Source organism: Oryctolagus cuniculus, chromosome 11 (assembly GCF_964237555.1).
Source record: "Oryctolagus cuniculus chromosome 11, mOryCun1.1, whole genome shotgun sequence".
Classification (NCBI taxonomy): Eukaryota; Metazoa; Chordata; class Mammalia; order Lagomorpha; family Leporidae; genus Oryctolagus; species Oryctolagus cuniculus.
In genome coordinates, this window is record NC_091442.1 from 25,471,125 (window position 1) to 25,488,649 (window position 17,525).

The 17,525-nt window shown below is 50.8% G+C and overlaps 1 long non-coding RNA gene across 1 annotated transcript; it reads left to right on the forward strand.

Annotated features, from left to right (window-relative positions):
- Positions 1-8: 8 nt before the first annotated feature.
- Positions 9-6,934, forward strand: LOC127490962 (uncharacterized). The gene is made up of 2 exons (XR_011379948.1): positions 9-143; positions 385-6,934. It is a non-coding gene; the product is annotated as an uncharacterized lncRNA (long non-coding RNA).
- Positions 6,935-17,525: the final 10,591 nt, after the last annotated feature.

Here is a 17,525-nt window from a genome sequence, read left to right on the forward strand (position 1 = left end):
AGTCGTAGTCCCGGCAGCCTCCCTGGCCTCCCCCGCTCCGGAAGGGTATGGCTGCGCGAAGGCCTCGGACCACAGTTCCCGGCATGCCCCGAGGCCATCTTTTCCGCCCTCCCCCTTCCGTCCCCCGCTTCGCGCAGAGCTCGGTAAGCAACGGGGGGGCGGGGGAGCCGAGCAGTCGTTCGGGGAAGGGACTGGGCGGAGTCTCGCGAGGTGCGGGAACTGGCTGGGCCCCGAGGGATTCTGGGAGGTGATGCTGGGAAGGGGCGGTGGCTGGTCGCCCCCTACCACGCTTAACCCGTTCGGCGCTTTTCGCGGTGGGGCCGGCGAGCCGGTGAGGGTGGGGACCGAGGGCCGGCAGCTCCCGCTCACCCACATTTCTCGTAGGTGACGAGAGGCAGGACTTTCCCTTTTGGTCCGCCCCTAAATGACTCAGAGCCGCATAATAATGAGAAAAGACACTCATAGCGGTGAAACGGTTGCCCCAGGATTGGCGGGCCCAGCCAGGTGTCCGTTTCCTGCCGGGCTTCCGCGCCGCTGTCGGCGGGGGCCGCACCCACAGCGCAGAGCGCCAGGTGCTGGACGCCGGGACCTCGCTGACCGGTAGGCGCCTGAGTGGCCTTTTTAGAGGCAGTAAGTACCCTGGAGAGAGCTCAGGGCCTGCGGCCCGGCGAGGGGCTCCGCCTCCCCGAGCCTGAGTTTTCTGATTTGCATTAGTCTAGTATCTCACAGCGTCAGTGGGAGTAAAGTGAACGTAAAACACCTGGGAGATGGCAGGGGGGCCTTCACATCGTTGGGTCCATGTGATTTGGCTCCTGGCTAGCACCGAGCAAATGTTCAATAAATGGCAGCTGTGCCTACCAACCGAGCGGCTGCGGGCCGAGTACCAGCCTCACTGAGCCTGGGCGCGATGAGCTGCAGCGCTCTGCGGCACACAGGCTCTCTGTGGTTATTTGTTTACCAGTGTCCAGCTGCTTTTCTTGAATCAGTTCTGAATTGAATTAATGGCCAGCTCTTTAAAAGAAGACTTGTGAAAGCAAGGTGGGCGCTGCCTTTGAAAAGTGTTTCTGGCTGAGGAAACACACCCTCCACTCTGTCCTGTTGGCCGGCGGGAGAGGGCCAGGGCTGGCGGGAGACCGTGACCATGCAGCCCTCCCGCTAACCCCGAGGGCTACAGTGGTCCTGCCCTAACACTGGCCACACAGAAGCCTCTCAGTGGCCAGCAAACAGGGCCCTGCGAGTGAGCAGAGAGTAGAAGAAGCAATAAGGCACTGTTATTTTGAGGATTTTTTTTTAATTTATTTGAAAGAATTCACAGAGAAGGGGTAGAGCCTTCCACTTGCTGGTTCACTCCCTAAGTGGCTGCAACAGCTGGGGCTGGGCCTGGGCCAAGCCAGAAGCCTGGAATTCCATCCCACTCTGCTATTTTCTGCTGCTTTCCCAGGTGTGTTTGTAGGGGGCTGGATTGGAAGTGGAGCAGCTGGGAGCCAGAACGGTCCCCACGTGGGATGCTGGAGGCGCAGGCAGTGGGTTACCCCGCTACGCCACGACACAGGCCCCAAATGCTTTAGATCTTCTAACTTCACCTCATGAGGGAGGGAGAAGGAACAGCCCTCCCCTCCAAACCACCTGACTCAATTTTGTACCAAGGCTGTTTCGATTCACAGTTGACAAAGTAGTCTAAGACAAGTCATTTGGCCTGTTTCAAACGTCTGGTTTTTGGTTTTTTTAAGATGGGCAGAGAGTGCACTCTCATCTGCTGGTTCATTTCCAAAACGCTGACAACAGCCAGGACTGGGCCAGGCCAAAGCCCCGAGCTGAGAACTTGGTCTGTATTCCCCAGGTTCTTGAGCCAACCTGCTGCCTCCCAGGCTGCACGTCAGCAGGGACTGGACTCTGAGGTAGAGCTGACTAACTGAACTCAGGCCTTCCCGTGTGTGACGCAGCTGACCACTGAACGCAGGCCTTCCTGTGTGGGACGCAGCTGACCACTGAACGCAGGCCTTCCGGTGTGGGACGCGGCTGACCACTGAACGCAGGCCTTCCGGTGTGGGACAGGGCTGACCACTGAACACAGGCCTTCCCGTATGGGACGCGGGCCTCCTGACAGGAGTCTTAACTCCTGGGCCAGAGGCCTGCCCCTCAAGTGTCATAGAGCAGCTTCCTGCCCCTCTGACTTCCAAGGAGTAAGTAAAGAAGATTCACTCTAAGATATGCAGACTTCGTATAGGCACTGTGGTGGGCAGATAGTGTTCTCTTGCCTCCTCAGCATCCAAGCCCTGCTCCCTGGAACCTGGGGACCCATTCTATTCCATGGCAGAGGGGACTCTGCCGATGAATTCAGGATCTTAAAATAGGGCCCAGTTTAATCACAGGATCCTTAAAAGCAGAAGAGGAAGGCAGAAGTTTGACAGGAACTCAATCCACTGTTGCTGGTTTCTTGTTTTTCCAAAAAAAAAAAAAAAAAAAAAAAGGATTTACTTGCAAGAGAGAGAGAGGAGGAGACAGAAAGAAAGAGATCTTGCATCTGCGGGCTCCCTCCCCAGATGGCTGAACCAGCCAGAGCTGGGCCACGTGAAGCCAGGGGCCAAGAGCTTCTCGGTGCTACAGGGGAATGGAGACAACGGAATTCTGGCAACCTGAATGCGTGAGGAAGCAGATTTTGCCCCCAGAGTCTCCAAGAAAGAACGCAGACACCTGGATTTCAGCCCTGTGGCGCTCAGAGCTGAGGGCCAGCCGGCCACACTGCACACAGGAAGTGTGAGGTACAAAGGAATGTTGTGTTAAGTCCCTAAATCTATGACAACTTCTCAGAGCAGCAGCAAGCTGCTGTCGCACTGTGGAAATGCCTTTCTTTCAGCAAAGCCGGCCTGGCTCTCACCGTTTGGTCAATCCATGGGGAAATCCAGACGAGAATATTTTAAAGTCTCTGCCCTTGCAGAGTCAAACAGAAACTAATGACATCTTAGCTGAGTGCAAAGAGCACGCTCCGAGAACTGTAGAAGATGTCTGTTAAAAGCTGGCGTTAGTCCTTAAATCTTAAAAGTTGTGCTTCTAAGTTAATGAGAGTCATGAGTTCATTTTCTTGCCAGAAGCACCAGAACACAGACCTGTATATTTTTTGGTGTGTATTTCTCTGTTCTTATCACAGTGCTTTTATTACAGATATCTTGGGAAATCAACACAGGTGCCATGGGGCACTGTAAGATAAACAGGGCTGATACTGAGCCCTACCCAGTTGGGGATGAATCACTGTTTTCAAACTTCAGTTATGAGCAAAGCAGACGTTCAGGAATCCAAGCAACATAACACACTGCCAGCAGACACCCAAAATGACACAAACCCCTCAAACCTCACCATGAAATAACACATCACTACAGACTTTGGACTCCGGCATACCTGGGTTTGAATCTCTGCAGTCTTTCTCCGGCTGTGTGGCCCTCAGCAAGTTATGAAAACAACCATTGACTCAGTGCCAGCATTTGGGCCACAGGGTACACAGCAAGTTCAAAGGATGGCAATGGGAGTACATGGGATCTTTGTAAAGTACCTAGCACACAGTAGACACTCATTAAACACCAGCTCTCTTGGCCTATGAGAAGTCTGTGTCCAAAGTATAAAAAGTACTTTATTTTTCACTTCAGTGAACCAAGCCCTGGAGGAAACTTTGCCACTCTTTTGTTTTTAAGGATTTTTAAATTTATTTTGACAGAGTTACAGAGAGAGGGAAAACAGGAGGGAGAGATTGGTCTTTCAACTGCTGGTTCCCTCCTTAAATGGCCACTGTGGCCCTCGGCTGGGCCAGGCTGAAGCCAGGCGGTTCATCTGGTTCTTCCATGTGCATGGCAAGGGCACAAGCACTTGGGCCATCTTATACTGCTTTCCCAGGTGCATTAGCAGGGAGCTGGATCAGAAATAGAGCAACCAGGACTTGAACCAGCCCCAGTTTGGGATGCTGGTGATACAGGCGGCAGCTTAACCCACTACACCACAATGCTGGCCCCATGGGTTTTTTGCACTGTATTCCTTTTTTTGTTTGTTTTTAAGACTGGTCCCCCTCAAGGAAGAGGGAATTTTAAATATTTTTGTTGTATTTGAAAGACAACCAGAGAGAGATCTTCTATTTGCTGGTTTTTCACTCCCAAAATGCCCATAATAGCCAGGGCTGGGCCAGGTTGAAGCCAGAAGCCTCATCTGGGTCTCCCACGTTGGTGGCAGGGGCCCAAGCACTTGAGCCATCTTCTGCTTTCCCAGGTGCATTAGCAGGGAGCTGCATGGGAAGTGGAGCAGCCAGGACTTGAACTGCCATCTTCTGCTTTCCCAGGTGCATTAGCAGGGAGCTGCATGGGAAGTGGAGCAGCCAGGACTTGAACTGTTGCCCTTAGGGGATGCTGGTGCATTGGCTTAATCCTTTGTGCCACAATGCTGGCCCCCAGGCCTTAACTCTTGACTATCACAGCCACTGGGCAAGATGAGGAAGATAAATGAGAGGGCCAGTAATATGCAGACACTTCAATTACAGAGCTGTTGCTGGAGTCAACGTTTAAACCCAAAACCCCTTGTGCCAAAGTCCCTCCAAGGCATTGTGGCAGCTGTCTCCAAAATGGCACCCCATGATTCCTGCCTCCTGACAAGTCACATCCTTTTTAGTCTCCTCCCACTGTGGATAGGGCTAAACTGCATTACCAATAGGATGTATAGAAATGACCATGTGTGGCTTGAGGATAGGTCAGAAAAGACACTGCAGGCTGGTGCCGCGGCTCACTAGGCTAATCCTCTGCCTGTGGCGCCAGCATCCTGGGTTCTAGTCCCAGTTGCTCCTCTTCCAGTCCGGCTCTCTGCTGTGGCCTGGGCAGGCAGTGGAGGATGGCCCAAGTGCTTGGGCCCTGCACCCACATGGGAGACCAGGAAGGAAGCACCTGGCTCCTGGCTTCGGATCGGCGCAGTGCGCTGGCTTCAACGTGCTGGCCATAGCGGCCATTTTGGGGATGAACCAACGGAAAAGGAAGACCTTTCTCTTTCTCACTGTCTAACTCTGCCTGTCAAATTAATAAATAAGAAAAGACACTGCAGAGGGCTAGTGTTGTGGCACAGTGGCTTGAGCCATCCCGTGTGAGAGCGCTGGCTCAAGCCCCAGCTGCCCCGCTTCCCATCCCGCTCCCTGCTGATGTGCCTGGGAAAACAGCAGAACATCTCGGGTCCCTGCCACTGACTTGGGAAACTTGGATGGAAACCCTGGCTGTTGTGGGCATTTGGGGAGTGAACCAATGAATGGAGGCTCTTTCTCCTTCTTTGTCTTGTCCTCTCTTTTTCTAACTTTCTGATAAATAAATCTTAGAAATAGCAGGCCAGTGCTGTGACGTAGCAGGTAAAGCTGCCGCCTGCGGTGCCAGCTTCCCATATGGGCACCGGTTCGAGTTCCAGATGCTCCATTTCTAATCCAGCTCTCTGCTCTGGGCTGGGACAGCAGTAGAAGACAGTCCAAATCCTTGGGCCCTTGCACCTGCATGGGAGACCCGGAGAAGGCTCCTGGCTTCGGATCAGTGCAGCTCCAGCCATTGCAGCCAGTTAGAGTAAACCAGTGGATGAAACACCTCCCTCCCTCCCCCCCTTCTCTCTTTGTGTAACTGTGACTTTCAAGTAAATAAATAAATCTTAGAGGACACTGTAGCCATACCTTGTTCTCGGGTCACAAGCTCTGGGGGAAGCCAGCCACTGTGCTCAGGCCGCCTTATGTGTGCATGCGTGACAGTAGCCACAGCCTTCAGATCACGTCAGCCTTGGCCAACATCTTGACTGCAACCGGATGAAAGACCCAGAGCCAGAACCCCCAGATAAGCTGGATTCCAGACCCACAGGAATGCTGGGATAATCAATGTTTTAAGTCACTGGGTTTTGAAAGGATTTCTTAACACAGCAATTGATTAGAGACATAATGCCTGCCTTCTGGGTGATTTTTACCTTGTGTGGCGTCTGTTAAGCAGCAATGGGCCCCTTTCTAGGAGACTTAACACCCAGTTCTATGAAACGTTTCATTTTGTTTCCAGCCCCTCAGAAGCCAATTCCTAGAAACCCTAGTGGCTGTTAGTAGTACTCCTTTTTTTCTGAGGCCTAGAGAAGTAAACCGCTTGTCCCAGTTTGCAGAGTTCATGTATGCCAAAGCTAGAATTCAAACCCCACCAGCCCAGCCTTGCAGAGCTCACCCTCTGCCGCCCCGCTGTTCTGCCCCCCGGGAAGTGCACAGTCAGAGCCTCTGCTCTCAGTACCCCTTCATCTGCCTTCTCCTTCTACCCCTTTAATTGTGATGTTGCATTTCTCTGATCTTTTAACTGCAGTTCCTAAGGGACCCATTGTGTCACGAAGATACGACCACTGACTCTAATGGGAACAAATAGCTACACACATTTTTAAGACCTATAATCTTCAAGCTTTTTGTACACGAAGCAACAATAAACTCTGAGAAGGCAGACTTCATAGAGGAGGTGATACTTTAGCTGGGCCTCAAAAGCCTGAAGAAACAGGAGTGGCTCAAGGAATTCTGGGTAGCAGCAACAGCTGAGTACGACGTGGGCAGCCTTGATGTGTGTTTGAGGTGCAAGTATGCAGCTGGTGTTATGGCATGGCAGGTGAAGCTGCTGCTTGTGGTGCTGGCACCCCATATGGGCACTGGTTCTAGTCCCAGCTGCTCCACTTCTGATCCAGGTCCCTGCTAATGCACCTGGGAAACCAGCAGAAGATGGCCCAAAGCCCTTGGGTCCCTGCAGCCACATGGGCAAACTGGAAGAAGCTCCTGGCTCCTGGTTTTGGCCCAGCCCAGCTTCAGCTGTTGGCAGCCATTTTGGAGAGTGAACCAGCAGATGGAGGATCTCTCTGCTTCTTCCTCCCTCCCTCCCTAACTCTGCTTTTCAAATAAATAAATAAATCTTTAAAAACAAAATGCAAGTATGTTCAGTTGGGAAGAAGCCAACAGTCCAGTGGGGCTGCAGCAGGAAACAAAGTTGGAGGGTGGGCCAGGTGGATCCTCAGCTAAGGAGCAAGGAATGCCTCCTGCAACCAAGAGTAAACAGAGCTCTGATTTAAGCTTAGATATTGGCTCTTACTCAACCCTGTGGCCCCAGACCCAACAGAATAGGGGCCGGTGCAGAGCAGGTGTTCATCAGTATTTGCGAAATGGATTCATTCAAGTAGGACCGGGTGCTGAGGCTGGTCTGCAAAGTGGGAGGGAGAGCAGGAAGGGACTACAGAACTGCCTGATGCCTCCTGGATGCCATTTCTTCAGCAAGGGTTTCCTGATGTGCTCACACCTCCACAGTACCCACTGCTGCTTTCAAAATGTAACGAGGAAAAATGCAACGTTGGTGATGACGTTGCTGTCTGCTCCCAGTTACACTGTCAGCCAGGTGAGGTCCAGTATTGCTAGTTTATTCACTGGCCTGCTGGGATGCAGGCCCGGTGCCGTGCCCAGTTCTACACAGTCCTTGTGTTATGTGGATGGATTACAAGTGATAGAGCCAATGCAGTAGCACCCTAGTAGGGAGAAAGCTGGGGCACTGTCAGAGCTGAGACGGATGTCTCGAAGCTGGCCCTGCAGAGGGGAGAGAATATTCTCAACCCAGCAGTTATAGTTAGTTTGGATGCAAAATCACTGTTCAAAACTAACATTTTATGTTCTAATAATAATCTCATTAGAAAATAATGCTGGTTGGGGTCAGCATGGTGCAGTGTGTAAAGCCTCTGCTTGTGATGCCGCATCCTATATTAGACACCAGTTTGAGTCCCGACTGCTGCACTTCAGATCCAGCTCCCTGCTATTGTGCCTGGGAAGCAGCTGAAGATGGCCCTAGTGCTTGGGCCCCTGTATCAGGACAAGGGAGACTCAGAAGAAGCTCCTGGCTCCTGGCTTCTGGCTTTGGCCTGACCCAGTCCCAGCCATTGAAGCCACTTGGGGAGTGAACCAGTGGATGGATGATCAATCTCTGTCTCTCCCTTTCCCTCTGTATTACTCTGCCTTTCAAGTAAATAAATCTTTTAAAAGAAAATAATGCTAGAGTTGGGGTGTTTTGTGCAGCTGTTACGACACTGCTTGGGACTCCTGCATCCCACATCAGAGTGCCTAGTTTGAGTGCCAGCTCCTTTGCTTCTGATCTGGCTTCCTGCTAATGCTCACCCTAGGAGGCAGCAGGTGGTGGTTCAAGTCCTGGAGTCCCTGCCACCCCGGTGGGACACCTAAATTGAGTTCCATGCTAGTAGCTTCAGCCTGGCCCAGCCCCAGCCACTGTGGTCATTTGAGGAGTGAACCAGCAGGTGGAAGATCTCTATAAAATAAAATAAAAATAAACAAAAATTTTCAAACAAAAAAGAAATAATGGCAGATAAAGGATACCATTCACAAGAGCCATAAAAATAATGCACCACCTGGAAATAAGTTAACCTAAAATGTCCAGGTTTTATAAGACGAAGAGTAAAACCACTGGGGAATGTGAAGTCTTGGACCAGTGGAGGTCAGGGCTTGCCTGTAACCTGGGTGTTAATTAGCCCCCAAGCAAATGTCACCTCAGTAAAGATCGCAGGGGGATTCGATGACAAAATGATCCTAAAGTTCAACTGGAAAAACAGACATATCGTTTTCAGGACAAGGATCTGCTGTTTCCTGACACAGCGGGGGCCAGGCCCCAGCTGGAGCACTTGCTACTCATCACATCCTCTTCAGTAAACACTGTTGCTACCGGCGCCATGCAGATGAGGAAGCAGAGCTCCACAGCTCGCAGTGGCTGAGCCCAAGCCCCGAGAATTTAACCAGCCTGCTCTCCTGCCAAGGAAAGTCTGAGGACGATTAGCGGGCTGAGACTTGGTGTACCAGATGTTCCAATGCATTAGGTTGCTACAACAACTAAAGCAGTACAATTTCAGTGAAGGAGCAGACAAACCTATTAAACCAAACAGCGCGCAGAAATAAGAGCCAGGTGTATAAGGAACCGTGGTGCATGATAAGGGTGACATTTCAGATTGGTGGAGAAAAGGTAGAAGTCAATAAACAAAACGGGTCTAGCGTCTGGAGAAAAATTAAGCTGGAACTCTAGTTCCCTCATTAAGTAAATTCCATCTAGCTTAAAGATTTACATGTGCCAAAGAAACAGTAAAAGTGTGAGAAGAAAAAACAAGTGAATGATTTTATAATCCTGGAACTAGAAGTCTTTTGTATGGAAGTTAAAAAATATCCCTCAAGTAAATCAATAGCTTTGACTACATAAAATTAAAAATTCACATGTGGCGATAAAATACCACACACAAGGTTGAAGACGAACAATAAAGAGGGAGGAAATATTTGTCACATGTAGAATAAAGGGCTGTTTTTGTTTGCTTTAAAAATTTCTTTATTTGAAAGGCAGAGGTACAGAGAAGAAGAGACAGCGAAATCTTCCATCCACTGGTTCACCCACAAATAGCCACAATGCCTAGCCAAGCGTATTAGCACGGAGCTGGAGTGGAAGTGGAGCAGCTGGGAGGCACCTAATGGGAGGCGGCGGCACTGGTGGCTGCTTAGCCTGTTATGCTCACGGCACCAGCCCGACAAAGTACTTATTAATGAAGAGTTCTTAAAGTCATAGGAGGCTGGCACCGCAGCTCAATAGGCTAATCCTCTGCCTTGCGGCGCCGGCACACCGGGTTCTAGTCTCGGTCGGGGCGCCGGATTCTGTCCTGGTTGCTCCTCTTCTTGTCCAGCTCTCTGCTGTGGCCCAGGAAGGCAGTGGAGGATGGCCCAAGTCCTTGGTCCTGCACCTGCATGGGAGACCAGGAGAAGCACCTGGCTCTTGGCTTCGGCCGCAGTGGCCACTGGGGGGTGAACCAATGGAAAAGGAAGACCTCCCTCTCTCTCTCGACCTCTCTCTCACTGTCCACTCTGCCTGTCAAAAAAAATTAATAAATAAAAAATAAAGTCATAGGAAACACCTGGAACAGTCAAATAGCAATGGCCCAAACAAGCTATCAACAAAAGATACAAACGAAAACTAAATATTTGAAAAGATTTTCTGGGAAACTACAGACAAAACCAAAATTGACATACCATTTCCCAATAGAGCAGACTGGCAAAGTTTAAAAGATTGCCAGAATTCAGTTTTAGCAAGGACACAGGGAAATGGGCACAAGCTACATACTGTTAAGAGTGCAAACTCACACAGTTGTTCGGGGAGGCAGACTAGCAAAAGTGACACAACTGTGCTTGCTCTAAGTGAATCAGGATTTGGACACAAGAAAACACTTTGATCTAGTAATTCACTTACAGTGATTTATCCCAGTGAGGAAACAAGTGAACCATGACCTGTGTCTGAGACTGCATAATATGCCATTGAATAAAATAGTAAAAATCTGGAAATCACTCTTCAATGACCAAAAAGAACATTAAATCAACCATGGCACCTTACAGTACAAAACTAAGCAGCCATGGGACTGGCACTGTGGCGTACTGGCTAAGCCTCCACCTGTGGCGCCAGCATCCCATATGGGTGCCAGTTCACGTCCCAGCTGCTCCTCTTCCAATCTGACTTTCTACTGATGGCCTGGGAAGGCAGATGAAGATGGCCCAAGTGCTTGGGCTCCTGAACCCACATGGGAGACTTGGAAGAAGCTGTAGCCATATTGTGGCCATTTGGGGAATGAACCAGCAGATGGAAGACCTTTCTCTCTTTCTCTCCTTCTCTCTACCTGTAACTCTCCTTCTCAAAGTAAATAAATACATCTTAAAAACAAAGACTAAAAAACCATTAAAAAGAATATGAATTTCTATATATTAACTGGATATACGTCTATAATAAGTGAAAACAGGACAGTAGATACTATGAGCCTATATTGCAAGCTGAAAGTTTGTGCCAAGAGATATCTAAATATTATCATTAGCTCTGGGAAATGGAGTTTCAGTGACCTGTAATTCTTTAAATGCTTGAATTTTTCACCATGAAAACATAGTTTTTATAATCAGAACATTCAATAAACTTACTGCATTATGATTTTAAAATACTGTAGCACTTAAAACCTATACAGTCCAGAAACTCCACATTATCACAGTCATTCCCAACCTCAATCGTACAAGGGAGGTGTTTTTTTTAAGATTTATTCATCTATTTGAAAGGCAGAGAGAGAGAGAGAAAGAGAATCTTCCATCCACTGGTTCACTAAATGGCCGCAATGACCAGAGTTGGGCTGGTTCGAAGCCAAGAGCCAGAAGCTTCTTCCAGGTCTCCCACATGGGTGTAGGGACCCAGGTACCTGGGCACCCTCTGCTGCCCTCCCAGGCACATTAGCAGGGAACTAGGTCGGAACTGGTGCCCATATAGGATGCTGGCACCGCAGACACCAGCTTTACCTGCTATGCCACAGCACCAGCCCCTAGGGAGGTATTATTCATCTGTTTTTCAGGTGAGGTATTATCTGTTTTTCAGAAAGGTTAAGCAGCTTACACGGGCTCTGTCAGGATTTGAACACAGGTCTGACTAATACAGAGCTCTTTCCATGATGATACCAACACTAATACTGATACTAATAACACTGCTATTAAGATTTAACAATAATGCCTCTTATGATGCCTATTAGGCTCCAGGCCCTTGACGGATGTTTCCCTAATTCTTTCAGCAACTCTACAGGGTCAGTATCAATCCTCCCACAGAGGTGAACAGCTCGCCCCTGGGTGGTAAGTGCAAACCCAAGTTATCAGGGTTCAAACCCCTTGCTCCTTCTGCAGCCTTCTGCTGAGCTAGCAGCACACTGTCTTCAATTGGAGGCGTTTTTTGTGCTGAGGTCTTCGCTCCTCTGCACATCCTTACATCTGCAGCTTGCAGCTCTCTGGTTTGATTGCAGAGCTTAGACACAGAGGATGCATTTAACCATGGCGCAGATGTTTGTTTTTACCACATAGTAGTTAAACAAGAATGTTGTGTAGCCTTCATTCATCTGCCAACTTTATCACCCGGCCCAGAAGCTCCTGGCAGAATAAAACCAAAAGTCAGCAGCCAGGCTTCTTCCTTGGCTAGCTCTCCTATGCAGGCCACAGGGTGCCCAGCGTGCCCTGGGCTCCCTCTGGGCACACTCCCAACCACACTCCTCCTGGGTTTTGCAGCTCATAGGCCCAGCACCCAGCAGAGCGCCTGGCCCAATGTGGCATTCAGCAGATGCCAGCTAAGGGAGGAAAGAACGCCTACACCGGGACAGTCAGCCGTTTCAACAGGGAGGGGAGGGGCCTGGAGGCCGAGCGAGGTTCAGGTGACGACAGCTAAGGAAGGCTTACGTGAGGGCAACAGGCTCGTGCAGTCACCTTGGGTCATGGCGGTACACTGTCCAGCTCTGCCAAGGGCTTTCTCATAATCCTAGCAGCTGCCACGCAGAGAGCACTCACCACGTGCTGGACGCCAGCAGCCTTACTGTGGCCACCTTAGCTAGGCGTTCCTGCTTCCTAGGATGACTCTCACTCTCCACTAGCTCACCACTAGCTCCAGGAGATCGGGGGTTTGTCTATGGTGTTCCAAACAGCGCATGGCATACGGTAGGTACTGAACAGGTCACCGGATTCTCCAGAGTCCCAAGAAATAAGAATGGTTTTTATCACCACTTTACAAATGAGCAATTTGAGACTTAGGAGGGAGAACAAGTGACTTCCCAAGGAAAGGCAGAGCCGGGACCTAAGCAGGTCAGGTCAGTGTGCTTGCTCTCCACTACCCCGGCAACTGTCTGGATTCGGGAATGTCCACTCCCGGCCTTGAAGCTGGGAGCCACCACCTGTCTGTGGCCTGCTTCCCTGACCAGTAACGATGACAGCACCTCACCAAGTAACGTTCACTGAGCACCCGCTACGCACCGGGCAGTTCCCAGCCCTTCACGTGCTTTGACTCACAGCAGCTTGGGAAGCATTTGCAATGATCCATTTTTGACAGTTGAGGAACTGGAAGCCCCGGGGAAGTTAAACAGTGTTGGCAAAACTGCAAAGCTAGTAAGTGGTGAGTTCAGAGTTCAGAATTCACAATCCAGCAGGGTGGGTGCACACCCAGCCTCCTCATCACTGCCCACGTGGGCTGGGAACACAGGTAGCTGTCCTGTTCTGGAACAGTGAGCCCAGAGTCAGGGCGCTGGGCAGGGTGGGCATCCCTGGAGCACCTGCTGGGGGCTCAGCCACGTGGCTTGGCCCCTGGACGTGCTCTCATGTTTTCACATTCTCTCTTCTAGACCCTGCAATCACCCTGAAGTTACAGGGGCAAGAAACAGGGGTTCTGATACCCTAAAGAGGTCAGAAGTAGAAGAGACAAAACATACAAAATTACTTTGAAAGGTTCATGGGGAAAATGGAACTAAAAGATAAGTTTATTTTGGTTGGAAAAATTTTTGAAATTCATACATTTTCATTTTCATTAGAAAGTTCACAGGAGGGGCTGGTGCTATGGCATAGTGGGTAAAGCTGCCGTCTGCAGTGCCCACACCCCATACGGGTGCCAGTTCAAGTCCTGGCTGCTCCACTTTCGATCCAGCTCTCTGCTATGCCTGGGAAAGCTGTGGAAGGTGGCTCAAGTCCTTGGACCCCTGCACCCATGTGGGAGACCAGGAAGAGGCTCCTGGCTTTGGATCGGCGCAGCTCTGGCTGTTGCTGCCATCTGGGGAGTGAACCAGCAGATGGAAGACCTTTCTCTCTCTCTCTCTCTGCCTCAGCCTCTCTATAATTCTCCCTTTCAAATAAAACAAATAAATTTTTTTTAAAAAGTTTACAGGAAATTCATATTTTTTTTTTATTTTTTTGACAGGCAGAGTGGACAGTGAGAGAGAGAGACAGAGAGAAAGGTCTTCCTTTTCTGTTGGTTCACCCCCTAATGGCCGCTGCGGCTGGCGCACCGCGCTGATCCGAAGTCAAGTGCTTCTCCTGGTCTCCCATGCAGGTGCAGGGCCCAAGGACTTGGGCCATCCTCCACTGCCCTCCTGGGCCACAGCAGAGAGCTGGACTGGAAGAGGAACAACCGGGACAGAATCTGGCACCCCGACCGGGACTAGAACTCGGTGTGCCGGCGCCACAGGTGGAGGATTAGCCTATTGAGCCATGGTGCCGGCCCAGGAAATTCATATTATGCATGGATTTCAAAAACTTTCTGGGACTGGCATTGTGATACGGCAGGTTAAGATCCACTTCTGATCAAGCTTCCGGCCAAAGGGTCTAGGAAAGCAACAGAAGTTGGGAAAGTACTTGGGAAATTCCTATTATGCATGGAAAGAGGCGGCAAAGGTAGACTGTGGATACACTGGCAATCCAAGCCTTGGAACTTTGTTCCTTCTTTGCCTCCCTGCTGGTACATGTGGTTATCAGCGAACAGGATGCATCCTAAGGCTGGTCTCATGCCTCTCCCTCCCCAGCCTGGGCCCGGCTTCTGCCTGCCCGCTGTGGTCGTCTCTCCAGGGAACCCAGAAGGATCCTTTGAAGCATTCCTGTCAGATCCTGTTTCCCTCTTTCAGTGAAATTCACTTGCAGTTTAGATCTGGCCCCTGCCCACGTCCCCACCTCACTGCCCACTTGCTGCACTTGTCCTCCTGCTGTGCCAACCACAGCCCACCTCCAAGCCCTGCACCATGGTTCTTTTTCCCTGGAACACCCTGCTTCTAGGTGCCAAATACTCACCTGGCTTGCTCCCTCCATTCAGGGCTCTGCTCCAGAGAGGCCTTCCTGACCTCCCCAGCCTGTGCCTCTCTCACCCCCTGAACCTGCCTTGTTTTCCTTCAGGACACTTCTGAGCACCTGACACAGTTATGTGTCTGTTAACCAGAGGATTCCATCACTAGAACAAAGCCCTTCTGGCAGGGGCTGCATCCTGTAGCACTAGGACCTGCAGTCGACACTCCAAAAGTGAGTGACCCCGATGTCAAAGCCCTGCTCCCCCTGCCCCTGGGACAAGACAGCAAAAAGCTAAGCTGTGTTCACCGTGGCCCCTACTGAAATCTGCAACCCTGTACCGCTGCTGTGCCACAACTCAGTCTGACTTCACTCACTTATTTGTGAATAGTGCTAATTCCCTACCAGGCCGGAAGCTTCAGAAGGGCAGGGTCCACGGCTGAAGCCCCTGCCAGAGGCCTGAACAGCACATGGAAATCTTTCACACTCAATGGCACAAGCTTAATTTCTCTAAACACAGCAAAGGGGCCACCTTCCAGTTCACTGCCCTGAAAAATGCCTGGGTCCCACTCCTAGGGAGCCAAGACCTTGGAGTCAAGCTCAAGCACTCCTTGGCATTCCTTGGGCAGTGAGCTGTGCCAGAGAAAGCTCCTGGCAGAATGGAAGCTGCCAGTTGAGCCCAGAAAACCTGTGTGAACAGCACACCTGCTGACAGCAGGCACTTAGTGAAGCTGCTTTCTGTTATCACAAAGAGAAATAATAGCATGCAAGACTGGTTTCAGGAAGAAACACTTGAGTATTGAGTATAACCAGGGCTGTTCTCTCTCTCTCTCTCTCTCTCACACACACACACACACACACACACATCCAAGTGCTCTCCTCTCAGTGCAGGATGAATCACAGAGCCAAGACCCTTCCTAACCTCATTCTCTCATCCACGTGTCACTCCAGGCGTCTCAGGTTCCCCAGTCACCAGAACTCTCCGGGCACTTGTTCATGTAGTTCCCTCTGTTTGCCATGCTTGTCCCCCCTTCCCAAGTGGCTGAAACCTCACTCAGTCCCTGTGGACTCCTCCCCTGAAATATGGCCCCGCCTCTGAAAGTCACCACTTAGTTCTGGGCTGTTGGATGGGTAGTGTCAGCACCTAGCCAGCCAACAGCTAGCCTTGTATCTAGCTTAGAGAAGACAACAGGGGGCCGGTGCTGTGGCACAGTGGGTTAACACCCTGGTGTGAAGCATCGGCATCCCATATGGGCGCCGGTTCTAGTCCCAGCTTCTCCTCTTCCGATCCAGCTCTCTGCTATTGCAGTAGAAGGTGGCCCAAGTCCTTGGGCCCCTGCACCCAGGTGGGAGGTCAGGAAGAAGCTCCTGGCTTCAGATTGGCACAGCTCCAGCTGTTACGGCCAATTGGGGAGTGAACCATCTCTCTCTCTCTCTCTCTCTCTCTCTCTCTGCCTCCTCTCTCTGTGTAACTCTTGACTTTCAAATAAATAAATAAATCTTTAAAATAAAAAAAATATGTATATAAAAGAAAGAAGACAACCGAACATGCCCTTGGGAAGCCGACTGCTGGGGGAGAGCAAAGCCAAGACCTGCGGAACTGCAAGCTGGGCAAAGGGCTGAGAAGGAGCAAGGCAGGATGGCAGACACCACACAGCCAGGTGGAGACGGGGAGACCTCCCCAGACGGCTGAGGGCGGAGGGGCAGCGAACGATGGGGAGGAATCAGCCAAGCAAAGAGGAAAGCGTTCCAAGCAGAGGCACAGCACATGGTAGGGTGTGGACGTGCCGGGCTGGAAGACACCCGGCGTAACCAGGGGCCAAATGAGGCCTGTGGGGCCACTGCTGCGGGCTGCAGAGCGGTGTGAGGAGAGGCGGCAGGCACCCTCGCAGGCACCAGGCGCTCTCAACCGCGGCCCCTCAGGTTTCTGCTCCCCGCCTTCTCAGAAGGGCCGTACAGCATTTCAGCCCCTCCTGGTCTCCAGCACAGAGAGGCACCTGGTGCACAGCACCATCCACACATGCTCGTGGGCTGCACTGTCCCCAAAGACACAGCCGGCCACCTCTCCCTCTGCCCATTCCCCCACCCCAAAAGCAAGTACCCCGCTGGCTCGCCTAACGGAAGCACTCAGGACTGGTTAACCACAAGACCAACGAGAAACCGAGGACAAAATGGGAGCAGCTGCAAGAGCTACAGTGCTGTGTTTGACAAGTGCCACTGGACACGCAGCTGGCAGATGTGACCACACGATCCTCGGAGGCCAGACTCTCAGGGCACATTTCAATCAGACAGCAACCAGTGTACAGGCTTGCCAAAAATCACAAGCCCCAAGACTTGAACTATCAATTTGGAGTTCAAAACACAGCTTCCAAGATTTAACACTTTCTTGATTAAAACAAAAAAACAGAAAAACACAACTGAGTCAGCAGGAATTTCCAAGTTGCTCGGGTGAACGAGCCCTTGGCCCAGCCATTTTCAGGAACACACAGTTCTTCAAATCATACTCTGAACTCTCGCTTCCTGCCTAGCTAACAGATCTTGAGCTAATCTAAACTAATAATTATTTTGGCTAAGCCAAACTAGGTTTTTAACTCCTTTTGGAAGGAAGGGGTGGGGTAGTGGGAGCAAAGATCCATTACACATTGTTTGAAGACAACTAATGAAGAAACACAATTAAGCAACTTTTAGGGCCAACTTTTTGTGGCACAGCAGGTGCCGCCTGCAACAATGACATCAGCGTTCTGGTTCCACTCCTGGCTGCTCTGCTTCTAATCCAGCTCCCCGCTAATGCACCTGGGAAAGCAGTAGCAGATGGCTCAAGTACCTGGCCCCCTGCCACCCACAAGGAAGATCTAGATGGGGCTCCTGGCTCCTGACTTCAGCTCTGCCCAGC